The following is a 21,996-nucleotide window of genomic DNA, read 5'->3' as shown; positions in this document are numbered from 1 at the left end:
GATCCAATCTGTCCAACTGCAACTGTATCACAACAACCTCACGATGAACAGGATTGAATAGAGCCTCCAGGGTATGAAGAGAAGTGAAATCTCGGGTTCAAGCGCGAAAGCCCCAGCCCCGGTGGACTCATTAGATGATTGAAGCAGGCCAATCAACAAAATTTTGATTATATGACGATTAGAATTTACTGTTTTAATAAGAATTATATAGTAGATAAAGTTGTCAATGTAGCTTGGATGGTAAGGAAAAATCTTTTCAAATTTTGGACATCGTTCGATGCAAACAGATGGCCAACAAACTTGGTTTCCTGCGGACAAGTTGAGCCACCTGCAATTTTTATTAAAGACATTTTCATGAAATATTAATAGAAAAAAGAACTACCAAGCTTACAAAAAATAAAAATAAATCAACCTCAAATATTCATTTCCTTTTATAATAAAAATCTCAACAATTTTGTTGGTCTATCAATTAACCCAATTTAGTAAGTAACTTATACTTTATATAAAAAAATTCAGAATTTTGTTTCAAATATTGGCTACCAATTACCAGCCAATTTAATAAATAACTTACACTTTCTTTCCCAAGAAAATTTTGGTCTTACACGACTGGAACTTTTTAAGATCAAAGGTAGAACGTCTTTTAACTTAATTACAATTATTTTATGTTAATCATTAAATGTTGATGTTTAGAAATTGCAATATAATTACCGTATGTGCATAACACTTAAAATAACCGAACAAAAAAACTAATAATTGTGATCAAATTTTTACAACTAAATTTTGAAATTCCAAACCTCCCTCTAATTATTCACAACATTAAATTCTTAATGTTATCAAGCCAACGTGCTCGTACTCTTAATGATGATCGATTGCATGGAAAGACGCTTTGATTACTCAATTTGATGCGATGTCAATGTAATTATTCACATAAGCGAAATCGTTGATAATCAAAATCATTGAACTTTGTCAGCCCAACGTATCCCTACTCTCGATGGAAAATGCTATTTCCAACCCCATAGCCTCATTCATGCGGGGCTACATGTGCAGGAGATAGCCACCTCGCGTTTAGTAGTACCCACCTCGCGTGTTATAAACTCCTATCTCCTGTGCATGTAGCCCCGCATTAATGAGGCTATAGGGTTGGAAATAGGAGTTGCCTACTCTTGATGATCAACCCAACGTATTCGTACCATTAACGATGGTCGATTACTTGGCAAAATGATTGGATTACTCCCATTGGGATTTTAAATTATTTAACTATTGTCCTTGCTATTTGGTAAGATTATGCATTGGGTTTTTTAAGTCAAACCAATACTATTTTGGGTTTGAACCCAAAAAGAAATTGCAAAATTTCCAAATTTCAATATTAGAAATGTAAATTTATTATTTTAAATATATATGTATATATTAACAATTTGATTGGTTATCAAATTCAACAAATTATTGTCTATTACTTTGAACTCTGTCTCATGCATTTATGTTGTTATCAACTTTCAAAATGTGTTTAGGTAATGATACTTTAAGCAAATAGATATGCAAATTATTACATCATTTATGATATCAATACATCATTACTTGCATCAGTGATATCAATTGAAGTCAATGCATTCATTTTAGTATGCATGCACCAATGCATTGATTTAAATGTACATGTCATTGATTCAATATTAACTATAAATTATAATATAAATATATCTTACATTTTTTGTGAGTAAAGTATGTATGTTTTTAATCTTAGCTAGAAACTATGATTTAGCTACTCTACACCTCTTGTTAACAAAAATAAAAAACTGTCTTGTGAAAACGATATACAAAAACCAAAGGGTTATATCAACTAATGTGGTAGGAGTGTATGTGTCAAGCCCTCGAGTGATCATCGCACTTGGGCGAGTCGGGTGCACATGATGGGTGCGTTTAACTGACAAGTTGATGACAAGTCGTCAGGGCGCGTGGGTGAATGAGTTGGGCAATCACACATAACTGACGAGTTGCAACGAGCGCACCCAAACGACAAGCCGGGTCAACCAACGAGTTGAGGGGCACGCCTACACGAGAGTCAAAATTTGGCTAAGTGTTGGAGAGCACGTGTCAACTCGCCTCGTAGGGGAGTGACAAGGTTAGGCACCCCCACACTTAGGCTGACATGTTAATTTGGCTAAGTGTTATGATGGGAGGTCGGCTTGGAGGGCGACATAACCATTGTGGCATGAGTATATATTAGCGGACGACAAAGTGGGAGAAAGGCATCATCCACAGGTAATCAAAGCAAGCAAGTCCAAGTATTGGGTACGACGAGTGAGCTAAGAGGTGGGATGAGCCCACGATGACAAGCAGCAGAAAACATATCACAGAAACGGGAATCTGAGTGAGGTGCAGTCGGAAGAACTGCAGACCCGGTAGCATCGGGCCACAGGACGACAAGTCTGTTCGCCGAGTTACAATACAGGTAGCGGAGGACTGTAGTGGGCGCGGAGAGTTGGAATGACAATGGGTGTAGGCCGCGGGTTGGGCAAGCCAACACGGCTACGACCCGGGGCGACACGACAGGTGAACAACATTGCAGTGGGGCAATGAGTTTGGGTGAACGTGCAATGTGGTTGTGGTAGTGGATTGCGATAACGAGTTCGAGTAGCCGGGGCGGGGTTGCTCGGTGCTGTGGCCGAGTAAGGTAGACCAACCAAGGTGCACGATAGTTCGGTTCATGTTGTAAATTATGAACTCGATCGAGTATTACTTTCGAGGATTGTATAAAAAACATAAAGTATAATATTCTTACTGATATTATATCTTTATGAAGTGTCTCTTGTGTTCTTTCTGTTGGTGAAGATTTATGTTTATTCCGCAAACTAATATGATGAAAATGTCAAAAGATGAATGTGTTAGGCGTATTCCGGGAAATGAATTAAAAATAAAATGTTTAGGCATTTGGTCGGTGCCACACATAGACCAATTTGTGAAGAATTAGAGGCGTGACAATATGCCTCCCTTGTGAAAGCCAAAGTAATATATGATTTATATGTTCTAAAATTAGATTTTTTTTACAAATAACATTTTTTTAAATACATGCCCAATTAACAAATGAAACACATATATTTTCCACACAAAAATACAACTAAACGACATGAATTAACTACTATATAACCCTTGTTAAATTAATTTAACGCTATCAACACAATTTACTCATACTTTTAATTATGACCGATTACTCGAAAAAGAAATTTAATGACCTATTACTTGAAAAAGAAATCTGATTTCTCGTTGGGATAGTCATTGACCTATGCAGTTGTCTATAACGTGACTTTTTGACTTTTTGAAAGTCTTTCCGGCAGTTTTTTCCGGTCGAAATCCGGCAGGAATTTATTGGAATCGCAAGTTTGATAGCTAGTTTCTGCACAATCAAAGTGTCCCAGGGGTTTTTCAGGGTGCTGAATCCAAATATGCAGTTAAAAAACCATTTTAAATGCAACAAATCAAGATTTAACCTCAATTTCTTCCGCCGGATTCCGTCACCGGAATCTCCAAAAGGTAGCATTATAGACAACTCCATTGACCTATTACTTGAAAAAGAAATCTGATTTCTCGTTGGGATAGTCATTGTTTTAATTATTCATGTAATTAGGCTGATAGGCCTTCTGGCAGTTGCTCCGGTTGTCGCTATTGAAGTGAAACGGCCCCATTCTCCAAATGCAGTGGAAATTTCAACCGCTGGCAGTTGCTCTGATTGCCGCTATTGAAGTGAAACGGCCCCATTCTTCGAATGCAGTGGAAATTTCAACCACCGGTAGTGCCATGATTGTATCGAGTGGCATGATGAAGAAAAAAGGCCAAAGAATTGGGTTGTGCGTTCACTTGTTAGTGGATATAATAATGACTCCACCACCATATCAACCTGTCTCAAGTTCGAGCCCATTCAACAAACCCGTCAATCAACCACTCTGGCATTTAATGTAATGGACAACAAGGAATTAACTGTAATTATTCTTCTTCTGAATATGAAGATGCAAAGCTTGAAGAAAATGAAACGGAACTGAAGCCAGAAACACCACCATTGTGGTTCTCTATCTCGCAAGCTCTAGATTCATCTTAGTGCAGAGCTCCATTTTACGTCTGTTTGGCGAGTTCTAGATTCATCTTAGTGAAGAGCTCCATTTTATCGACTTCGATTCCGCTATAAACCTCTGAAAATCCCACCAAAGCGTCCACCAGAGCTTTAATGGGGTTATTCTCACTGCACTCGTCGGTCTCTGACTATTAGCACCCCGTTGATCAAAGTCGAGCTCTTTGGATGACTTCCGTCACTTACAATTTTGCGGCTCCAATAATCCCAATCGGCTCTCATAACATACAAAATTCAACACAAGATCGCAAAACCCATCCACGCTCTCCAGCAAAACCTTTCCCTTGTCTTCTAAAGCGATAAACTCCAGACGGTTATTATTATATCCATTACTGCTGCCATGGATATCGTTCCTGCTATTCATAAAAGTATGGTGATTGTTATGGTTAGTGTTTAAGGTGTCCTCAAGATCCAACGAATCCACGAGCTCGAATGAGTGATCGTTCGAGATATAATTGCTCGTCTGTGCTCTCCAACAAACCCTTGCCCTGGTCTCCCCGAAACGACAAGATCATTATTATTAAGTTTATTACTACTGCAATGTTGACGCTAGGTGGACCTCATGCAAGGTAGGCCATTGCATGAGGTCCAGATTCACATTATTTATTTTATTCTATTTATTATTTCACTTTTTTTTTTCTAATTTTAATTGACTCCAACGCAACGATACACTCACAATTCCAGACCCAGTTGATGGAGATCGATAGCAAAGAGGTCAAGTTTCAAATTTGGGACACTGCAACCCAGGAAAGAGGTTCCAGGCAATCACATCATTTTACTACACGGGAATAGTATCGTTCTTTTCTCTCTCTTTTACGGGATTGAGCTTCTTGCTTTTTGTTTTGTTTATTTTAATGGCGCTATAAATATAAGACTAATATAAATGTTACAACACTTTTATTATGTCTGCTTTTTCTATACCGTTTATTTTAATGGCGCTATAAATATAAGACTAATATAAATGTTACAACACTTTTATTATGTCTGCTTTTTCTATACCTAAATTTCACTAGCAGAAGGTAGGGTCAAGTCATGCTTTTTGGTGATTTGGAGAGTGCACCACGTCAGAGAAAAATTATGAGCAAGTTAATCATAACTATCATAAATTCATGAATACCCAGAGTGTACTTACCAAGCCATGGTGAGACTTGGCCAAGTGCTATTTCATGGACTATAGTATCATTAATGCACCAGATTGCCGCCACCCGGAGAGCCCATCGCATGCATGGATGCACATCTCATCACTCAGCTGCGGCAATGCTCGTTCCTGCCCGCGTCCGGCGCCGGTGTCCCTGCCCGCCTCCGGTTTGAGGCCAATGCGCTTGTAAGCTGTAAATTTAAAAAATTTCAACCTGCAGTTTACCGCTCAAAATTTCAAAATTTAAAATCTGCAGTTTACCGCTGAAAATTTAAAATCTGCAGCGGGTGGTTTGAATTTGCTATTTCTCGGCGCCCATTTGAATTTCGCTGGTAATGCCTCGACCAAAGCGACTGGAGCTATCCATGGAATTGGGAGGGTCTTTCATCCTGGAATTCAAATGGATCGCAATGAGAGCATGCAGATGTCCTTTTGCCTTTTGCCAGCTATTTCCATGGTGGTTCTTTCACTAAGGGTTCTCTAGCCAAGTGTTGTTGGTTTCATGCGAATGTGCAATGGCCATGCGGCAGGCGCAATTGTCGTTTCTATCAATTACAGGTTGCTACCAAACATAGCCTCCCGCTGCCTGCCAATGATTAGCCACTGTTAAATTATTTTGAGAAAATATTCTCGTGGAATCAGAATGGCAATCTTTAGGTAGATACTAGAATGGAGGATCCAGATTATATGATGGATAAGTTAATGGAATGGGTTCACGAAGTTGTAGCTTATGTTTGTTGCAAATATAACTTAGCAATAGCGAGCAATATATGGAGCGAAAGCCCAAACTTGGTAACAGGCAACTTTGTTGAAGAAATAAATAACCGCAATCCTTGCATATTTCAGAAGAGCGAAGAGGAAGGAGATTGAAGAAACTAGAAGACAGCGAGTGAACTAGACAAGAATTTTGTCCAGTTGATACAGATCCATTTTACACAAGGAACATGTGATCTCGATGGTGGAGGTGAGACAAAGGTAGTGGTTTGGTTTCTATTTCGTTTACGGATTTGTGCATAAGTTCAATAAAACTTCACAGTGAAGCTCAGACATTTGGGCATTTACTCAATAAAACCTGTGCAATAAACTTGAAGCATTTTGCCTGCATGTCTTGGAACATCATGTGGCATGCCTGTACTCTATTTCATAGATTTATGGATTGTGTACTTGCCTCGATGATTTTGGCAATTTGTTGGAATATCATATTTGGTCGTGTGTGCCTTATTTTGTAAAATCATAAGGTAAAATCCAGTAAGAATCCAATTATTTTGTAAGTAACTATTTTGACATGTAATATTACAATATGCATAATATCAAGGTTATTCATATGTGACATTTTAGTGCCCAAATCAAACACGAAATGGAAGGATGTATGGCTTTCCTTACCACGAGTAGAGGGAATTTCACAACTTTCCAATGGAAAAGTTAATGGGGTCAGTAAGAAGTTATAGTGAAAGTTTAATGTTTCGTTAGTATTACTAAGAGGTTATATATTTAATTTCAAACAAATTTAAAGTAATATTATATAAATTTTTTAATTTTAATGGTAAAAAAATAATATTTTTAGCTGTTTGGAATTTTGTTTTTAAATTCAATTGTGATTTTAAAATAAAATTATTATTGTAATAAAATAATAAATATTGTGTATGTAATCATTATGTAAAAAGTATGGAGTGAGTTTTCTATTGGTAAGAATATGTGCTTTTCTATAAAAAGCTAGTTGTTCAAACTCTCCATAAATTTTACTAATAAAATTCTTGTGTGGAGGGGATCTCTTTTCCTAAAAGCAAGCGAATCTCATTCATGAATTTAGTAGTAGAAAAATTTAATATTTAATTATGATGATTAACATCCATTGAGGTCAAACTAGTGCATTAAGGAAATGATTTAAATTATTAGATTTTCTTTTGCAAATCAATTTGGTTTATCAAATTAAGTGTTCAATTAGAATTTCTTAGAAAATTATTTTTATGTTACGAAAATATTAAGGGTAGTGTCTCAAAATCCCCATAATTTTGTTGACTTAAAAGGTTAGGAGGATTGGTCATGTGACCAATCTTTTGAAAATGAGATATAACCTCTATATACTTGGGAGATTTGAAGAGAATTTGTTTATTTATCTTCAATTTTTTTTTTAAGAATTTTTTTTTCATTTAAAATCTTTTTAGTGTCATAAAAACTACAAGTTCTTTGAAAATATTTTTGAGAAATAAGCAATACCCTATTTCACTTTAAAACTCTCATAAAAATTGTTTTTATTTTGACAATAAAAATCATAAAATATAATTATTTCTATAAATTTTAAAAATATAACTATTTATAATTTAATTAAAAAAATTTATTCGTATACATTTACTTAAATCTTAGATTTATTAAAAATCTAAAAATATCCCAAAACACATTCAATTTGAAAAAATTATTCATATACATTTACTTTAATCTTAGATTTATTAAAAATAAAAAAATATCCCAAAACACATTCAATTTGAAATCATTAATAAACATATTTATTTCTCTTATGGTTTATGAAATTAATGTTACAGTGTATTTGTATAAACAAAAAATTAACTCTTTATTTAATAAAAGATATTATTGTTTATCATTTAAGAGTTAATTTTCTAAAATATTGATGTGAAAAAGTTGTTTTATTATTCTTATTATGTGTTTTTTATAATTTCATATGAAATAGATGTGCAATTTCCTCCATGATCAACATGAAGTTGACACATGAAATTTAAAAGAATATTAATAAAACAACTCACTCCATTGAAACCAAGGTAATAGAAAGTAGGTTAGATTGGGTTCATGAGAAGGGGAGTGTAAGTCAAAGGGACATCCTTGGGATCCGCCTTATTACCAAACACTATCTTGTTGTTGTTGTTTAGATAGTCAAAGGCAATACGTAAATTCATCACTAATGAGAGGACTAAGTTGGGAAGGCATAGAAAATCCTCCTTTGCAAAGCTTGTAACACCAACAAGCTTGGATGAAATCACTGAACATCCTACTACAAAGTGTCATATTTCTCATCTTCGTCCATCTTTAGATGCAAAATTCAAGTGAAACTTAGTAGATTCCCAATCGTGTTTCAAATGCCACAAGTAAGGCTAAAATTTGGAAAAATCCACAAGCACTTTTGGAAGCTTTCAACACAACACTGATTTTGGCACAAGTCTTTGCACTTCGCATCTGCACACTTTATGGATACATAAGAGGATGGCCTTCTTGGAAAAAAGACGACGTTGTACTCAGGGTATCACTTACATGTATAATTTTTGGTACATGGTACACATCATTGGTCGTGTCCATGACGAGTGATACATTGTGTGCAAGAATACCCACCAATGATTTGTGTAATACTTGATGAAGTGGTTGGAATATATTCAATTATTTTTATATTAATATTTTTTAATCATTGAGATTCACCCCTATTTTAATATGGTGATTTTTAACCTATAAATAGGAATCTTTATAATACCATGATTCAATACCATAAATCCATCTTAACTCTAGATATAGTAAGAATCAACCGATTCTATCAATATGCAAACCTCTTTTTAAGTGCAAAACATGAAAAAAAGTTCACATCTGGAGATTGATTCCTCTTAACTCTTAGTAGATATGAAGAATTTATGCTCATAAAATGTTCTAATAATAACACTTTTTATTTTATATATAGAATGTTGGCATTCAAATATTTTATTTATGATTCACAATTTTCACATTAAAATGTTAATACATGCTCCCTCATATTCAGAAGTAGAAACCATCTCTCTCTCTCTCTCTCTCTCTCTCTATATATATATATATATATATATATATATATATATATATGAAAATAAATATAAATGTTACATGTTAAACTCCATATTAAACATTAAACAACTACAAATATCCCTCATACCTTAAATGAGGAAGAAACTTCTAACTTCATCTTCCTCTATGTGATGGACACCAAAATAAACTTCTAACTACTGCAAGTGGTGATTTAATTTCAAAGGCATCAATCTCACCTTGATATGTCTTGATGTCCTTCACTTCCATCTTGAACAGGGAATGTGAATGGTTCATGGAACTTGAACTAGGTTGTTATCTTTAAGGTTCTTTCCTAGACTCCTTCTCTAGTTCTTCTTGATCCTATGATGTTCCCTCTATGTTGTAGCAACTACAACCATCCTCCAAAAAAACTATTTGGCTTTGTTTTGGAGCCTCCCTACTAATCATCCTTAGCAGCATGTCTTGCACTGCCTAGGTACTTATGCTTTTAGTTGAGTTTCTTTGGCTTATCAGCTTGTGTTTTCTAACGTGTTTTCCTTTCACCTACAAGCTGACTTCCTATGACTTGGTCTTCAACCGGTTCTTGTGTTGATTTGGAGAATTACACAGAACTAGAGGGAAACTAGCCTTACTCTCTGGAATTACGCAATGCGCATGGTAGCCAACTACTCTCCAAAATTGAGTAGAGCATGCAGGTTGCCTTCCCCAAGAAAATTGCTTAGAGAAAACCATCATCAGGCTTGCTCTCAGAATTTGCGCAGTTCTGGCTGGCAGCCTTGGCATCAGTCTAGAAATTGTGCAGAGCATGAGGGGAAGCCATAGCCACTCAACCCAAAAATTGCGCAAAAGCCATCCCAAGGCTTGATGTCTATTGCATGTGCCCACAAGTTGACTGGTTCCCTCTAGGACTGTGCAATCTTTCCTGGTATGCATGGGCATATTTTTCCCAAGAAAGAAAAAATCAAAAAGTAAAAAGCATCCCTTGATTTTAGGGATCTATTTTTAGCAACTGGGGGTTACATGCAAAAGTCATTTTAGAAACCTCCCGCCAAGTGTCGCTTTTTCCTAGAATTGTGGCATGCATGTCATAAGCCTCGATCTTGTTAAAAATATGTATTCGATGCTTTAGAGCATATTCTTCACTTTGATCTTGGAGCTCTGGCATTCCTAATGCATCTAGGAACCTTCCACACACTCATTGTAGGTTTTCTCGATAAGTCCACTTTTCATGTATTTTTCTTATTTTCTGTTGCTTTTTTTGTTTCGGTTTGTGTGAATGTTGTTTGCTTGGTTTTATTGAATGCTTGTTGTTGTTTTAATGCATGTTAGCTTGTAGAAGCATCGTTTCGAGTTTTTCATTGCATTTCCCTGTTGTCGCATGCATGGCATTGTTTTTGCACTGACGGTCGTCATTGTGGCGACTCGCTCCACACACTTTGTTGTTTTCCCTCTTATTGAATCTTGCACTTACTTATTGCATGCATGTTCATTCACTTATGTTTACACCCACCTTCGCACATGCATTTAGTACTCGCTCTTTTCAGTCGCCCGTCGGCAGGTATGAGCTACCTTGGCCGAGACCTTTCCTTGCCCAGCTTGCACTACGCATTTCTGGGATGGAAGGCCTTGCCTTGATCTCAGAAATTGTGCAGAGCCTACCTCAAACTAGCCTCCCAAGATGTGCTCTACGCAATTATGAGAGATAGTGCCTAAGCTGGCCCCCGGGATTGCGCAGTGAAATTTTCTCATGTTGCAGTCATGCTGACTAAAATTGTGCATTGCGCAGTTCTAGTTGTTAGCAGGCCAAGTTGGGCTATGCTTTGTGAATTTTTAGCAATCAGTCAACTCACCAACAGCCTAGGTTGTGCTCTACGTAGTTCTGGCAGTTAGTCTCCCAACCACTTTAGAGAAAATTGCGCAAATTTTCCAGTCAGTCACCTAGGTGTGTTGCTTGTTAGTCCTCAAGTTGCTTTTGGTTTTCAACTGATAGTTTGCTTTCCATAAGTGTTTCTATGTCTCTATGGATCACAAGTGTTCATCAGTCTCTCATCAGTATAGGTACAATGGCTCCCAAGAGAGCAGGGTCAAAGGACGCCATTGAGAGCGCAACTGGAGATGTAGTCGATAAAGTGCCTCTGAGCTTGCCTATCTATGAAGACATTAAGTTGTTCATAGACAAGGAGATCAATATTACATGGTAGGACATAAATGAAATATTTTAGTCACCTTTGAGGAGAATATAAAGGACCTCAGAGTCTATTTCAACATACACAAGTCTAGCTTATACCGGGTTGCATGCAGGTATCCCGCATTTCCATGTGCGGACATGATCAACTGGATTGTCTCGCATATTGATTCAGAGACAATGGTATTGAACAGTGTCAGTGGAACATAACTTGCTACCTTCAGGGCTAATAAATTTCAGGAGATGTATTGCTTACCATAGCCAGTGAATACAATGGATGCACTCTTCACCCATCCTAGCAACATCATGAACTCAAGAGACATCTTGAAGAGCTGGGTGAGAGAGTTGTCTAAGTTTAAGATGACACCTAACCAAGTATACAAGACAAAGACATTGTTGAAGGCTTATTAGTTCTTGTTCATCTTCGCATGTCGCTTGTATGACCAAGAGTACAAAAATATTCTTGCAAAATTGGGTGATTGTGTTGGATCAACTGGCAAATGAAGGAAGACCTTTGAATTGGTCCGACATGTTGGCTCTCTAGCTGAAGGGGTAAGTAACAAAAGCCCGACATCTGCCCAAGGGTCAGCCAACAAAGCTCTTCATGTTCGCTTTCATGCTTGATGTAATTTGTTCCCATCAGCTATTCCTTGGCTTAGGTTGGGCATGGACACCTTCAAAAACCTATGTTTCCGTATATGCGTACATCTTCCGTATATGCCCAGTTTCCGTATATGCGCACATCTTCCGTATATGCCCAGTTTCCGTATATGCGCACATCTTCCGTATATGCCCAGTTTCCGTATATGCGCACATCTTCTGAAGATGTGTACAAATTCCATATACAGAAATTGCGCATATATGGAAACTATGCGCATATACGGAAACTGGACATATACGGAAGATGTGCGCATATACGGAAACTGGGCATATACGGAAGATGTGTGCATATACAAAAATTGCGCATATACGGAAACTGGGCATATACGAAAGATGTGCGCATATACTGAAACTGGGCATATACGGAAGATGTGCGCATATACGGAAACTGTGCATATACGGAAGATGTGCGCATATACAGAAACTGGGCATATACGGAAGATGTGCGCATATACAGAAACTGGGCATATACAGAAGATGTGCGCATATCTTCCGTATATGCCCAGTTTCCGTATATGCGCACATCTTCCGTATATGCTCAGTTTCCGTATATGCGCACATCTTCCGTATATGCCCAGTTTCTGTATATGCGCACATCTTCCGTATATGCCCAGTTTCCGTATATGCACACATCTTCCGTATATGCACACATCTTCCGTATATGCCCAGTTTCCGTATATGCACACATCTTCCGTATATGCCCAGTTTCCGTATATGTGCACATCTTCCGTATATGCCCAGTTTCCGTATATGCACACATCTTCCGTATATGCCCAGTTTCTGTATATGCGCACATCTTCCGTATATGCCCAGTTTCCGTATATGCGCACATCTTCCGTATATGCCCAGTTTCCGTATATGCCCAGTTTCCGTATATGCACACATCTTCCGTATATGCCCACATCTTCCGTATATGCCCAGTTTCCATATATGCCCACATCTTCCGTATATGCACACATCTTCCGTATATGCCCACATCTTCCGTATATGCCCAGTTTCCATATATGCACACATCTTCCGTATATGCACACATCTTCCGTATATGCCCAGTTTCCGTATATGCACACATCTTCCGTATATGCGCACATCTTCCGTATATGCCCAGTTTCCGTATATGCGCACATCTTCTGTATATGCCCAGTTTCTGTATATGCACACATCTTCCGTATATGCCCAGTTTCCGTATATGCGCACATCTTCCGTATATGCCCAGTTTCCCAGTTTCCGTACATGCGCACATCTTCCGTATATGCCGAGTTTCCGTATATGCGCACATCTTTCGTATATGCCCAGTTTCCGTTTTCCGTATATGCACACATCTTCCATATATGCACACATCTTCCGTATATGCCCAGTTTCCGTATATGCGCACATCTTCCGTATATGCCCAGTTTCCGTATATGCGCACATCTTCCGTATATGCGCACATCTTCCTTATATGCCCAGTTTCCGTATATGCGCACATCTTCCGTATATGCCTAGTTTCCGTATATGCACACATCTTCCGTATATGCCCAGTTTCCGTATATGCGCACATCTTCCGTATATGCCCAGTTTCTGTATATGCGCACATCTTCCGTATATGCACAGTTTCCGTATATGCACACATCTTCCGTATATGCCCAGTTTCCGTATATGCGCACATCTTCCGTATATGCCCAGTTTCCGTATATGCGCACATCTTCCGTATATGCACAATTTCCGTATATGCGCACATCTTCCGTATATGCCTAGTTTCCGTATATGCGCACATCTTCCATATATGCCCAGTTTCTGTATATGCGCACGTCTTTCGTATATGCCCAGTTTCCGTATATGCGCACATCTTTCGTATATGCCCAGTTTCCGTATATGCGCACATCTTCCGTATATGCCCAATTTCCGTATATGCGCACATCTTTCGTATATGCCCAGTTTCCGTATATGCACACATCTTCCGTATATGCCCAGTTTCCGTATATGCACACATCTTCCGTATATGCACACATCTTCCGTATATGCCCAGTTTCCGTATATGCGCACATCTTCCGTATATGCCCAGTTTCCATATATGCGCACATCTTCCGTATATGCCCCGTTTCCGTATATGCGCACATCTTCCGTATATGCCCAGTTTCCGTATATGCGCACATCTTCCGTATATGCTCAGTTTCCGTATATGCGCACATCTTCCGTATATGCCCAGTTTCCGTATATGCGCACATCTTCCGTATATGTCAGTTTCCGTATATGCGCACATCTTCCGTATATGCCCAGTTTCCGTATATGCGCACATCTTCTGTATATGCCCAGTTTCCGTATATGCGCACATCTTCCGTATATGCCCAGTTTCCGTATATGCCCAGTTTCCGTATATGCGCACATCTTCCGTATATGCATAGTTTCCGTATATGCGCACATCTTCCGTATATGCCCAGTTTCTGTATATGCGCACATCTTCCGTATATGCCCAGTTTCCGTATATGCGCACATCTTCCGTATATGCCCAGTTTCCGTATATGCGCATATCTTCCGTATATGCCCAGTTTCCGTATATGCGCACATCTTCTGTATATGCCCAGTTTCCGTATATGCGTACATCTTCCGTATATGCCCAGTTTCCGTATATGCACACATCTTCCGTATATGCCCAGTTTTCGTATATGCGCACATCTTCCGTATATGCACAGTTTCCGTATATGCACACATTATTCTCATTATTCTGACACTAGATTGACGTCACCCGGAGAGCCGATCATGGGGATGCATCCATGCATCCACATCTCATCACTCAGCTCCGGCAATGCATGTTCCTGCCCACGTCTGGCGCCGGTGTCCCTGCCCGCCTCCGGTTTGAGGACTTAATGAGGTTCACCAACCTACGCATTAATGTTCATACACTCTGCCGGGATCCATAGTTTACCCGCCTCCGTAGTTTACCAACCCACGCATTAATGTTCGTAAACTCTGCCGGGATCCATAAACTCCATACACCAACCGGACTGGAGGCAATACGCTATCGGATTCAGACCCTGCAACCATCGCAGAAGAGCAGCGGCGAACAGAGATTGGTGATCCCCTGCAGCCGTTGGAAACTGGTAACGCTCTACCACCATGCATGCTAGTACTGTTACACTTCTGTACTTCAGAATTTGGTTTTATGAGGGTGTCTGATAAAAATATTCTATAGGATATCTATCTTTGAAGGACGATAAATATATCGTTAACTCTGCACTCTATAATCTATTTTCCAATGGCTCCATTTACAATATTCTCCATTTTTCCAAGTCATAAATTGAACTTTCTGGCTGCCATTACCGGATTGCATTGAACAGGTTAGAGATTTGCTTTTATGCGTTTATTTTTTGCAGTGCTTTTAATGTTCTTGCTATTCTTGGCCTCAACTTTCATTGGGTATTTGCACAGTTACCAAATCAGGCCCACTCTTCTACAGTTACCAAAGGTCTCTTCTACATTCTCTAGCCCAAAAACGCCAAAGTCTACCAAAGAAAGAGTCTCATGCTCAGTAAGCCAGACCCTGCATCTCATGTAAACTTACCTTCTGATATTAGTCCTCCCTAGGTCGTGAGTCCGCCTGTTGAAGCGTCCCCTGTAAACACAACAACTCCAGAAATTATTCAAGGCAAGGACGTTGAATTTGAGACCCAAGATGAGGAAACACAGTTTGAAACTTTTAAAGGCGACAAAATACCCCATTCAAGGCCAACAAACAAATTAAGGTATAAAATTAAACTGAGAAGCAACCTAGATTTAACCAAGGAGGTGATTGATGTAGATAATATGCCATTGAAGGACCTTATCATCAATAGAAAGAAGATTGCAGGCTCTAAGAAGAGAAGGGACCAAAAGACTACAAGAAAAGGTCCTACATAGACAAGACAAAGTAAGGAACAGAGGTTGGAGAAGGTGGATGTGCTTCTTGAAGCAGCCAACACCCTTGGCTAGGAGGCTTGGGGTCATTTTGAAATTTTTGGTTATGAACTTAAGAAACATCGTTTTAGGCTTTATCGCTAACAACATGCTTAATAGCGTTTTTATTTGCATCAGAACAGGGAGGAGATAATATTCAGTCTGTCAGTAATTTTTAAAGAAGTAGGGAGCGCTGACATCTTTGTTGTCAACGAAATTTTGACAAGTGAAAATGTTGGCATTCCAACTATCAGCGAATTCTAAAAACAGGCAGATAGGAAATGTTGATGGTCAATATATCAAGGAAAGCTTCAATCCAAAAAAACACAAAAGTTGACAACGGTGGTATGAGTGATTTTCAACAGGAAGCTTGATGGAAAAGAATGACAACAAAAAAATAGTTTTAGTTAGGATTCAACTTGTTTGCAAAGGGACCTGTTTGCCAACAAATATTTGGTTCTATTAGTTAGGGACCTGTTTCTATTTTCAAGGAAGATATTCTAAAATATACTTTTCTTTGCCTATATGATAGCATATATTCTAGCAAATATTTTATTTTTAGAAAAAACTTTATGTAATTAAAAATATTCTCCACATGCATGAACTTAGAATATTTAGATATTTTGGATTGTTGTAATTAATATTAAGGTTATAATCTTGTAATTAACAAAGATTATCTTAGAAAATTGGGTCACAAAGATGTTGGGTTATGATTTTGAAATCATCTACAAGAAAGGGAATCAAAATGTTGTTGCAGATGCACTCTCAAGAAAGGATGAGGATGTGGAAGCATTGTTTTGTTCCATTTCTATTATCCAACCTAGTTGGATAACTAAAGCAAGGGATGCATGGAAGTATGACGAATAGGTGTGGACACTCATTCAAAAATTGCAGCAAGATCCCAGTAAATCTGATACATTTAGCGATAAAACTTATTCATTATGGTACAAAGATCGCTTATATATTTGTAAGAATTCCCAACTCAAGCAAAATAGTTTTTTGGAATTGCACACCTCCCCCTTAGGAGGGCACTCACGATTTTTAAAAACTTACCACAGAGACAAGAAGGATTTTTTTTTAGATAACCTTAAATTTGATATTCAGAAGTTTGTGGTAGAATGTTTGGTTTTCCAACAAAATAAAGTTGAGATAATTATGACCCCGGGTCTATTACAACCTTTAGCCATTCCAAGTCAGCGTTGGGAGGAGGTCTCAATGGATTTTATAAAAATTTTACCTAAGTCTGAAGGAAAGAGTGTCATCATGGTGGTAGTTAATAGACTTACCAAATATGCCGACTGACAGCCGAGAATCTCTGGCATCAAAGATTTGGTCATATCAACCTACAAGATCTCATGCTGCTATAAAGAAAAGGTATGGTTGATGGATTACCCACTTTTCAGAATGTTCATTTAGATTGTGATGGATGTGCATTAGGGAAAATGTATAGGCGAGAGTTTCCTTTGAATTCTGATAGGAAGAAAAAATATATTTTGGAGCTTCTGCATACAGATATATGCGGACCTATGCAGACTAGGTCGCTAGGTGGTGCATATTATTTTCTACTCTTTACTCATGATTGCACTAGATTCTCTTGGGTATATTTGATTAGAAATAAGAGTCAGACATTTCAATGCTTTAATGAATTCAAGAATAAGATGGAAAAAAGGACAGGGAAATTCATCAATATTCTTCACTTTGATCAAGGGGGAGAATACAAGTTGGGAAAGTTCATGAAATTTTGCAGGAATCATGGGATTATTCAACAGTACACAGTACCTTACACTCTACAATAGAATGGAGTTGTTAAACGAATAAACAGAACCCTTGTGGAGTGCGCACGAAGTATGCTTCAAGGTAAGGGTCTATCTAATGGTTTTTGGGCTGAAGTCATCAACACTGCAGTATACATGAAAACTAGGAGTCCAACTAAATGTCTCAATTTTAAAACTGCTTTTGAAGCACTTTATGGATATAAGCCCATAGCGAATCATTTAAGGGTTTTTGGGTCCAAATCCTTTGCCCATATTCCAAAGGATGATAAGAAGAAGTTAGATCCTAAGGCCACAAAATTCATCTTAGTAGGATACTTCACTGAGTTTAAAGCTTATAAATTGTTTAATCCATTGACTCGTAAAGTTTTTGCAAGTCGAGATGTGCTATTTCATGAGCATGCTGAGGAAGGAAATAAGGAGCATAGCCTTGAAGAGTGGAACATTCCATTGTTGATGGAAGAAAGCAGTGAGGACATTCAGCAGCAGGCAGGTGATGCAATCAGTAAGTCGAGCTTGTTAAGATCTGAAGTAGAAAGATTTGAGGTGAGTCTCTTACCGAGAAGACCAGGTAGTCAGACTCAACTACCAGCCAGATTGAGAGACTATGCTTTAATGTTAAACATTTTAAATGTTATAGAGCCTGCAAATTATAAAGAAGCTAGTTAATCTCATGAGTGGAGGGCTGCAATGAATGAAGAATTTGAAACTATTATCATAAATAATACTTGGGAACTAGTTGAATTTCTTGAAGGAAAAATACCCATAGGTTGCAAGTGGCTTTACAAACCTAAATTTAATGCAAATGGGAGCATAAAAAAGTTTAAAGCTAGACTAGTAGCATAGGGTTATTCACAGAAAGAGGGAACTGACTATGAAGAAACCTTTGCTCTGGTAGCCAAACTGAATACTATTAGAATGTTAATTGTTGTAGCTACAAAACATCAATGGAAGCTACACCAATTAGATGTCAAGTATGCATTTCCAAATGGTGATTTAAAGGAAGAGGTTTAGTTGATGCATCCTGAAGGGTTTGTTAAACAAGGGCAGGATCATTTAGTTTGTAGATTGAAAAAGGCCCTTTATGGTTTAAAACAGGCACCCAAGTCTTGGTACGAGAATATTGATTCATTTTTCTTACAGCATGGTTTTCATAGGAATAAGAATGATCCAAATCTATATACCATGTATGATGAACAAGGGAAAATAATTTTGATTTCTTTGTATGTGGATGACATGATTATAACAGGCAATGTAGATGCATTTTGATTTTTTCTTTCTTGGGAAAAATATGCCCATGCATACCAGGAAAGATCAATGCACAGTCCTAGAGGGAACCAGTCAACTTGTGGGCACATGCAATAGACATCAAGCCTTGGGATGGCTTTTGCGCAATTTTTGGGTTGAGTGGCTATGGCTTCCCCTCATGCTCTGCACAATTTCTAGACTGATGCCAAGGCTGCCAGCCAGAACTGCGCAAATTCTGAGAGCAAGCCTGATGATGGTTTTCTCTAAGCAATTTTCTTGGGGAAGGCAACCTGCATGCTCTACTCAATTTTGGAGAGTAGTTGGCTACCATGCGCATTGCGTAATTCCAGAGAGTAAGGCTAGTTTCCCTCTAGTTCTGTGTAATTCTCCAAATCAACACAAGAACCGGTTGAAGACCAAGTCATAGGAAGTCAGCTTGTAGGTGAAAGGAAAACACGTTAGCAAACACAAGCTGATAAGCCAAAGAAACTCAACTAAAAGCATAAGTACCTAGGCAGTGCAAGACATGCTGCTAAGGATGATTAGTAGGGAGGCTCCAAAACAAAGCCAAATAGTTTTTTTGGAGGATGGTTGTAGTTGCTACAACATAGAGGGAACATCATGGGATCAAGAAGAACTAGAGAAGGAATCTAGGAAAGAACCTTAAAGATAACAACCTAGTTCAAGTTCCATGAACCATTCACATTCCCTGTTCAAGATGGAAGTGAAGGACATCAAGACATATCAAGGTGAGATTGATGCCTTTGAAATTAAATCACCACTTGCAGTAGTTAGAAGTTTATTTTGGTGTCCATCACATAGAGGAAGATGAAGTTAGAAGTTTCTTCCTCATTTAAGGTATGAGGGATATTTGTAGTTGTTTAATGTTTAATATGGAGTTTAACATGTAACATTTATATTTATTTTCATATATATATATATATATATATATATATATATAGAGAGAGAGAGAGAGAGAGAGAGAGAGAGAGAGAGAGATGGTTTCTACTTCTGAATATGAGGGAGCATGTATTAACATTTTAATGTGAAAATTGTGAATCATAAATAAAATATTTGAATGCCAACATTCTATATATAAAATAAAAAGTATTATTATTAGAACATTTTATGAGCATAAATTCTTCATATCTACTAAGAGTTAAGAGGAATCAATCTCGAGATGTGAACTTTTTTTCATGTTTTGCACTTAAAAAGAGGTTTGCATATTGATAGAATCGGTTGATTCTTACTATATCTAGAGTTAAGATGGATTTAGGGTATTGAATCATGGTATTATAAAGATTCCTATTTATAGGTTAAAAATCACCATATTAAAATAGGGGTGAATCTCAATGATTAAAAAATATTAATATAAAAATAATTGAATATATTCCAACCACTTCATCAAGTATTACACAAATCATTGGTGGGTATTCTTGCACACAATGTATCACTCGTCATGGACACGACCAATGATGTGTACCATGTACCAAAAATTATACATGTAAGTGATACCCTGAGTACAACGTCGTCTTTTTTCCAAGAAGGCCATCCTCTCATGTATCCATAAAGTGTGCAGATGCGAAGTGCAAAGACTTGTGCCAAAATCAGTGTTGTGTTGAAAGCTTCCAAAAGTGCTTGTGGATTTTTCCAAATTTTAGCCTTACTTGTGGCATTGGAAACACGATTGGGAATCTACTAAGTTTCACTTGAATTTTGCATCTAAAGATGGACGAAGATGAGAAATATGACACTTTGTAGTAGGATGTTCAGTGATTTCATCCAAGCTTGTTGGTGTTACAAGCTTTGCAAAGGAGGATTTTCTATGCCTTCCCAACTTAGTCCTCTCATTAGTGATGAATTTACGTATTGCCTTTGACTATCTAAACAACAACAACAAGATAGTGTTTGGTAATAAGGTGGATCCCAAGGATGTCCCTTTGACTTACACTCCCCTTCTCATGAACCCAATCTAACCTACTTTCTATTACCTTGGTTTCAATGGAGTGAGTTGTTTTATTAATATTCTTTTAAATTTCATGTGTCAACTTCATGTTGATCATGGAGGAAATTGCACATCTATTTCATATGAAATTATAAAAAACACATAATAAGAATAATAAAACAACTTTTTCACATCAATATTTTAGAAAATTAACTCTTAAATGATAAACAATAATATCTTTTATTAAATAAAGAGTTAATTTTTTGTTTATACAAATACACTGTAACATTAATTTCATAAACCATAAGAGAAATAAATATGTTTATTAATGATTTCAAATTGAATGTGTTTTGGGATATTTTTTTATTTTTAATAAATCTAAGATTAAAGTAAATGTATATGAATAATTTTTTTTCAAATTGAATGTGTTTTGGGATATTTTTAGATTTTTAATAAATCTAAGATTAAAGTAAATGTATATGAATAAATTTTTTTAATTAAATTATAAATAGTTATATTTTTAAAATTTATAGAAATAATTATATTTTATGATTTTTATTGTCAAAATAAAAACAATTTTTATGAGAGTTTTAAAGTGAAATAGGGTATTGCTTATTTCTCGAAAATATTTTCAAAGAACTTGTAGTTTTTGTGACACTAAAAAGATTTTAAATGAAAAAAAAATTCTTAAAAAAAAAATTGAAGATAAATAAACAAATTCTCTTCAAATATCCCAAGTATATAGAGGTTATATCTCATTTTCAAAAGATTGGTCACATGACCAATCCTCCTAACCTTTTAAGTCAACAAAATTATGGGGATTTTGAGACACTACCCTTAATATTTTCGTAACATAAAAATAATTTTCTAAGAAATTCTAATTGAACACTTAATTTGATAAACCAAATTGATTTGCAAAAGAAAATCTAATAATTTAAATCATTTCCTTAATGCACTAGTTTGACCTCAATGGATGTTAATCATCATAATCAAATATTAATTTTTTCTACTACGAAATTCATGAATGAGATTCGCTTGCTTTTAGGAAAAGAGATCCCCTCCACACAAGAATTTTATTAGTAAAATTTATGGAGAATTTGAACAACTAGCTTTTTATAGAAAAACACATATTCTTACCAATAGAAAACTCACTCCATACTTTTTACATAATGATTACATACACAATATTTATTATTTTATTACAATAATAATTTTATTTTAAAATCACAATTGAATTTAAAAACAAAA

The 21,996-nt window shown here is 36.9% G+C and overlaps 1 pseudogene; it reads right to left on the bottom strand.

Annotated features, from left to right (window-relative positions):
* Positions 1 to 3,975: 3,975 nt before the first annotated feature.
* LOC149215894 (uncharacterized) lies at positions 3,976 to 4,481 on the bottom strand (annotated as a pseudogene).
* Positions 4,482 to 21,996: the final 17,515 nt, after the last annotated feature.

Source organism: Pinus tabuliformis, chromosome 1_1 (genome assembly GCF_031772625.1).
Source record: "Pinus tabuliformis cultivar Carrire ecotype Pingquan chromosome 1_1, CPIR1, whole genome shotgun sequence".
NCBI classification, from domain to species: domain Eukaryota; kingdom Viridiplantae; phylum Streptophyta; class Pinopsida; order Pinales; family Pinaceae; genus Pinus; species Pinus tabuliformis.
The sequence above is the reverse complement of the archived record's forward strand: the minus strand, read 5'-3'. Positions and strand labels throughout refer to the sequence as shown.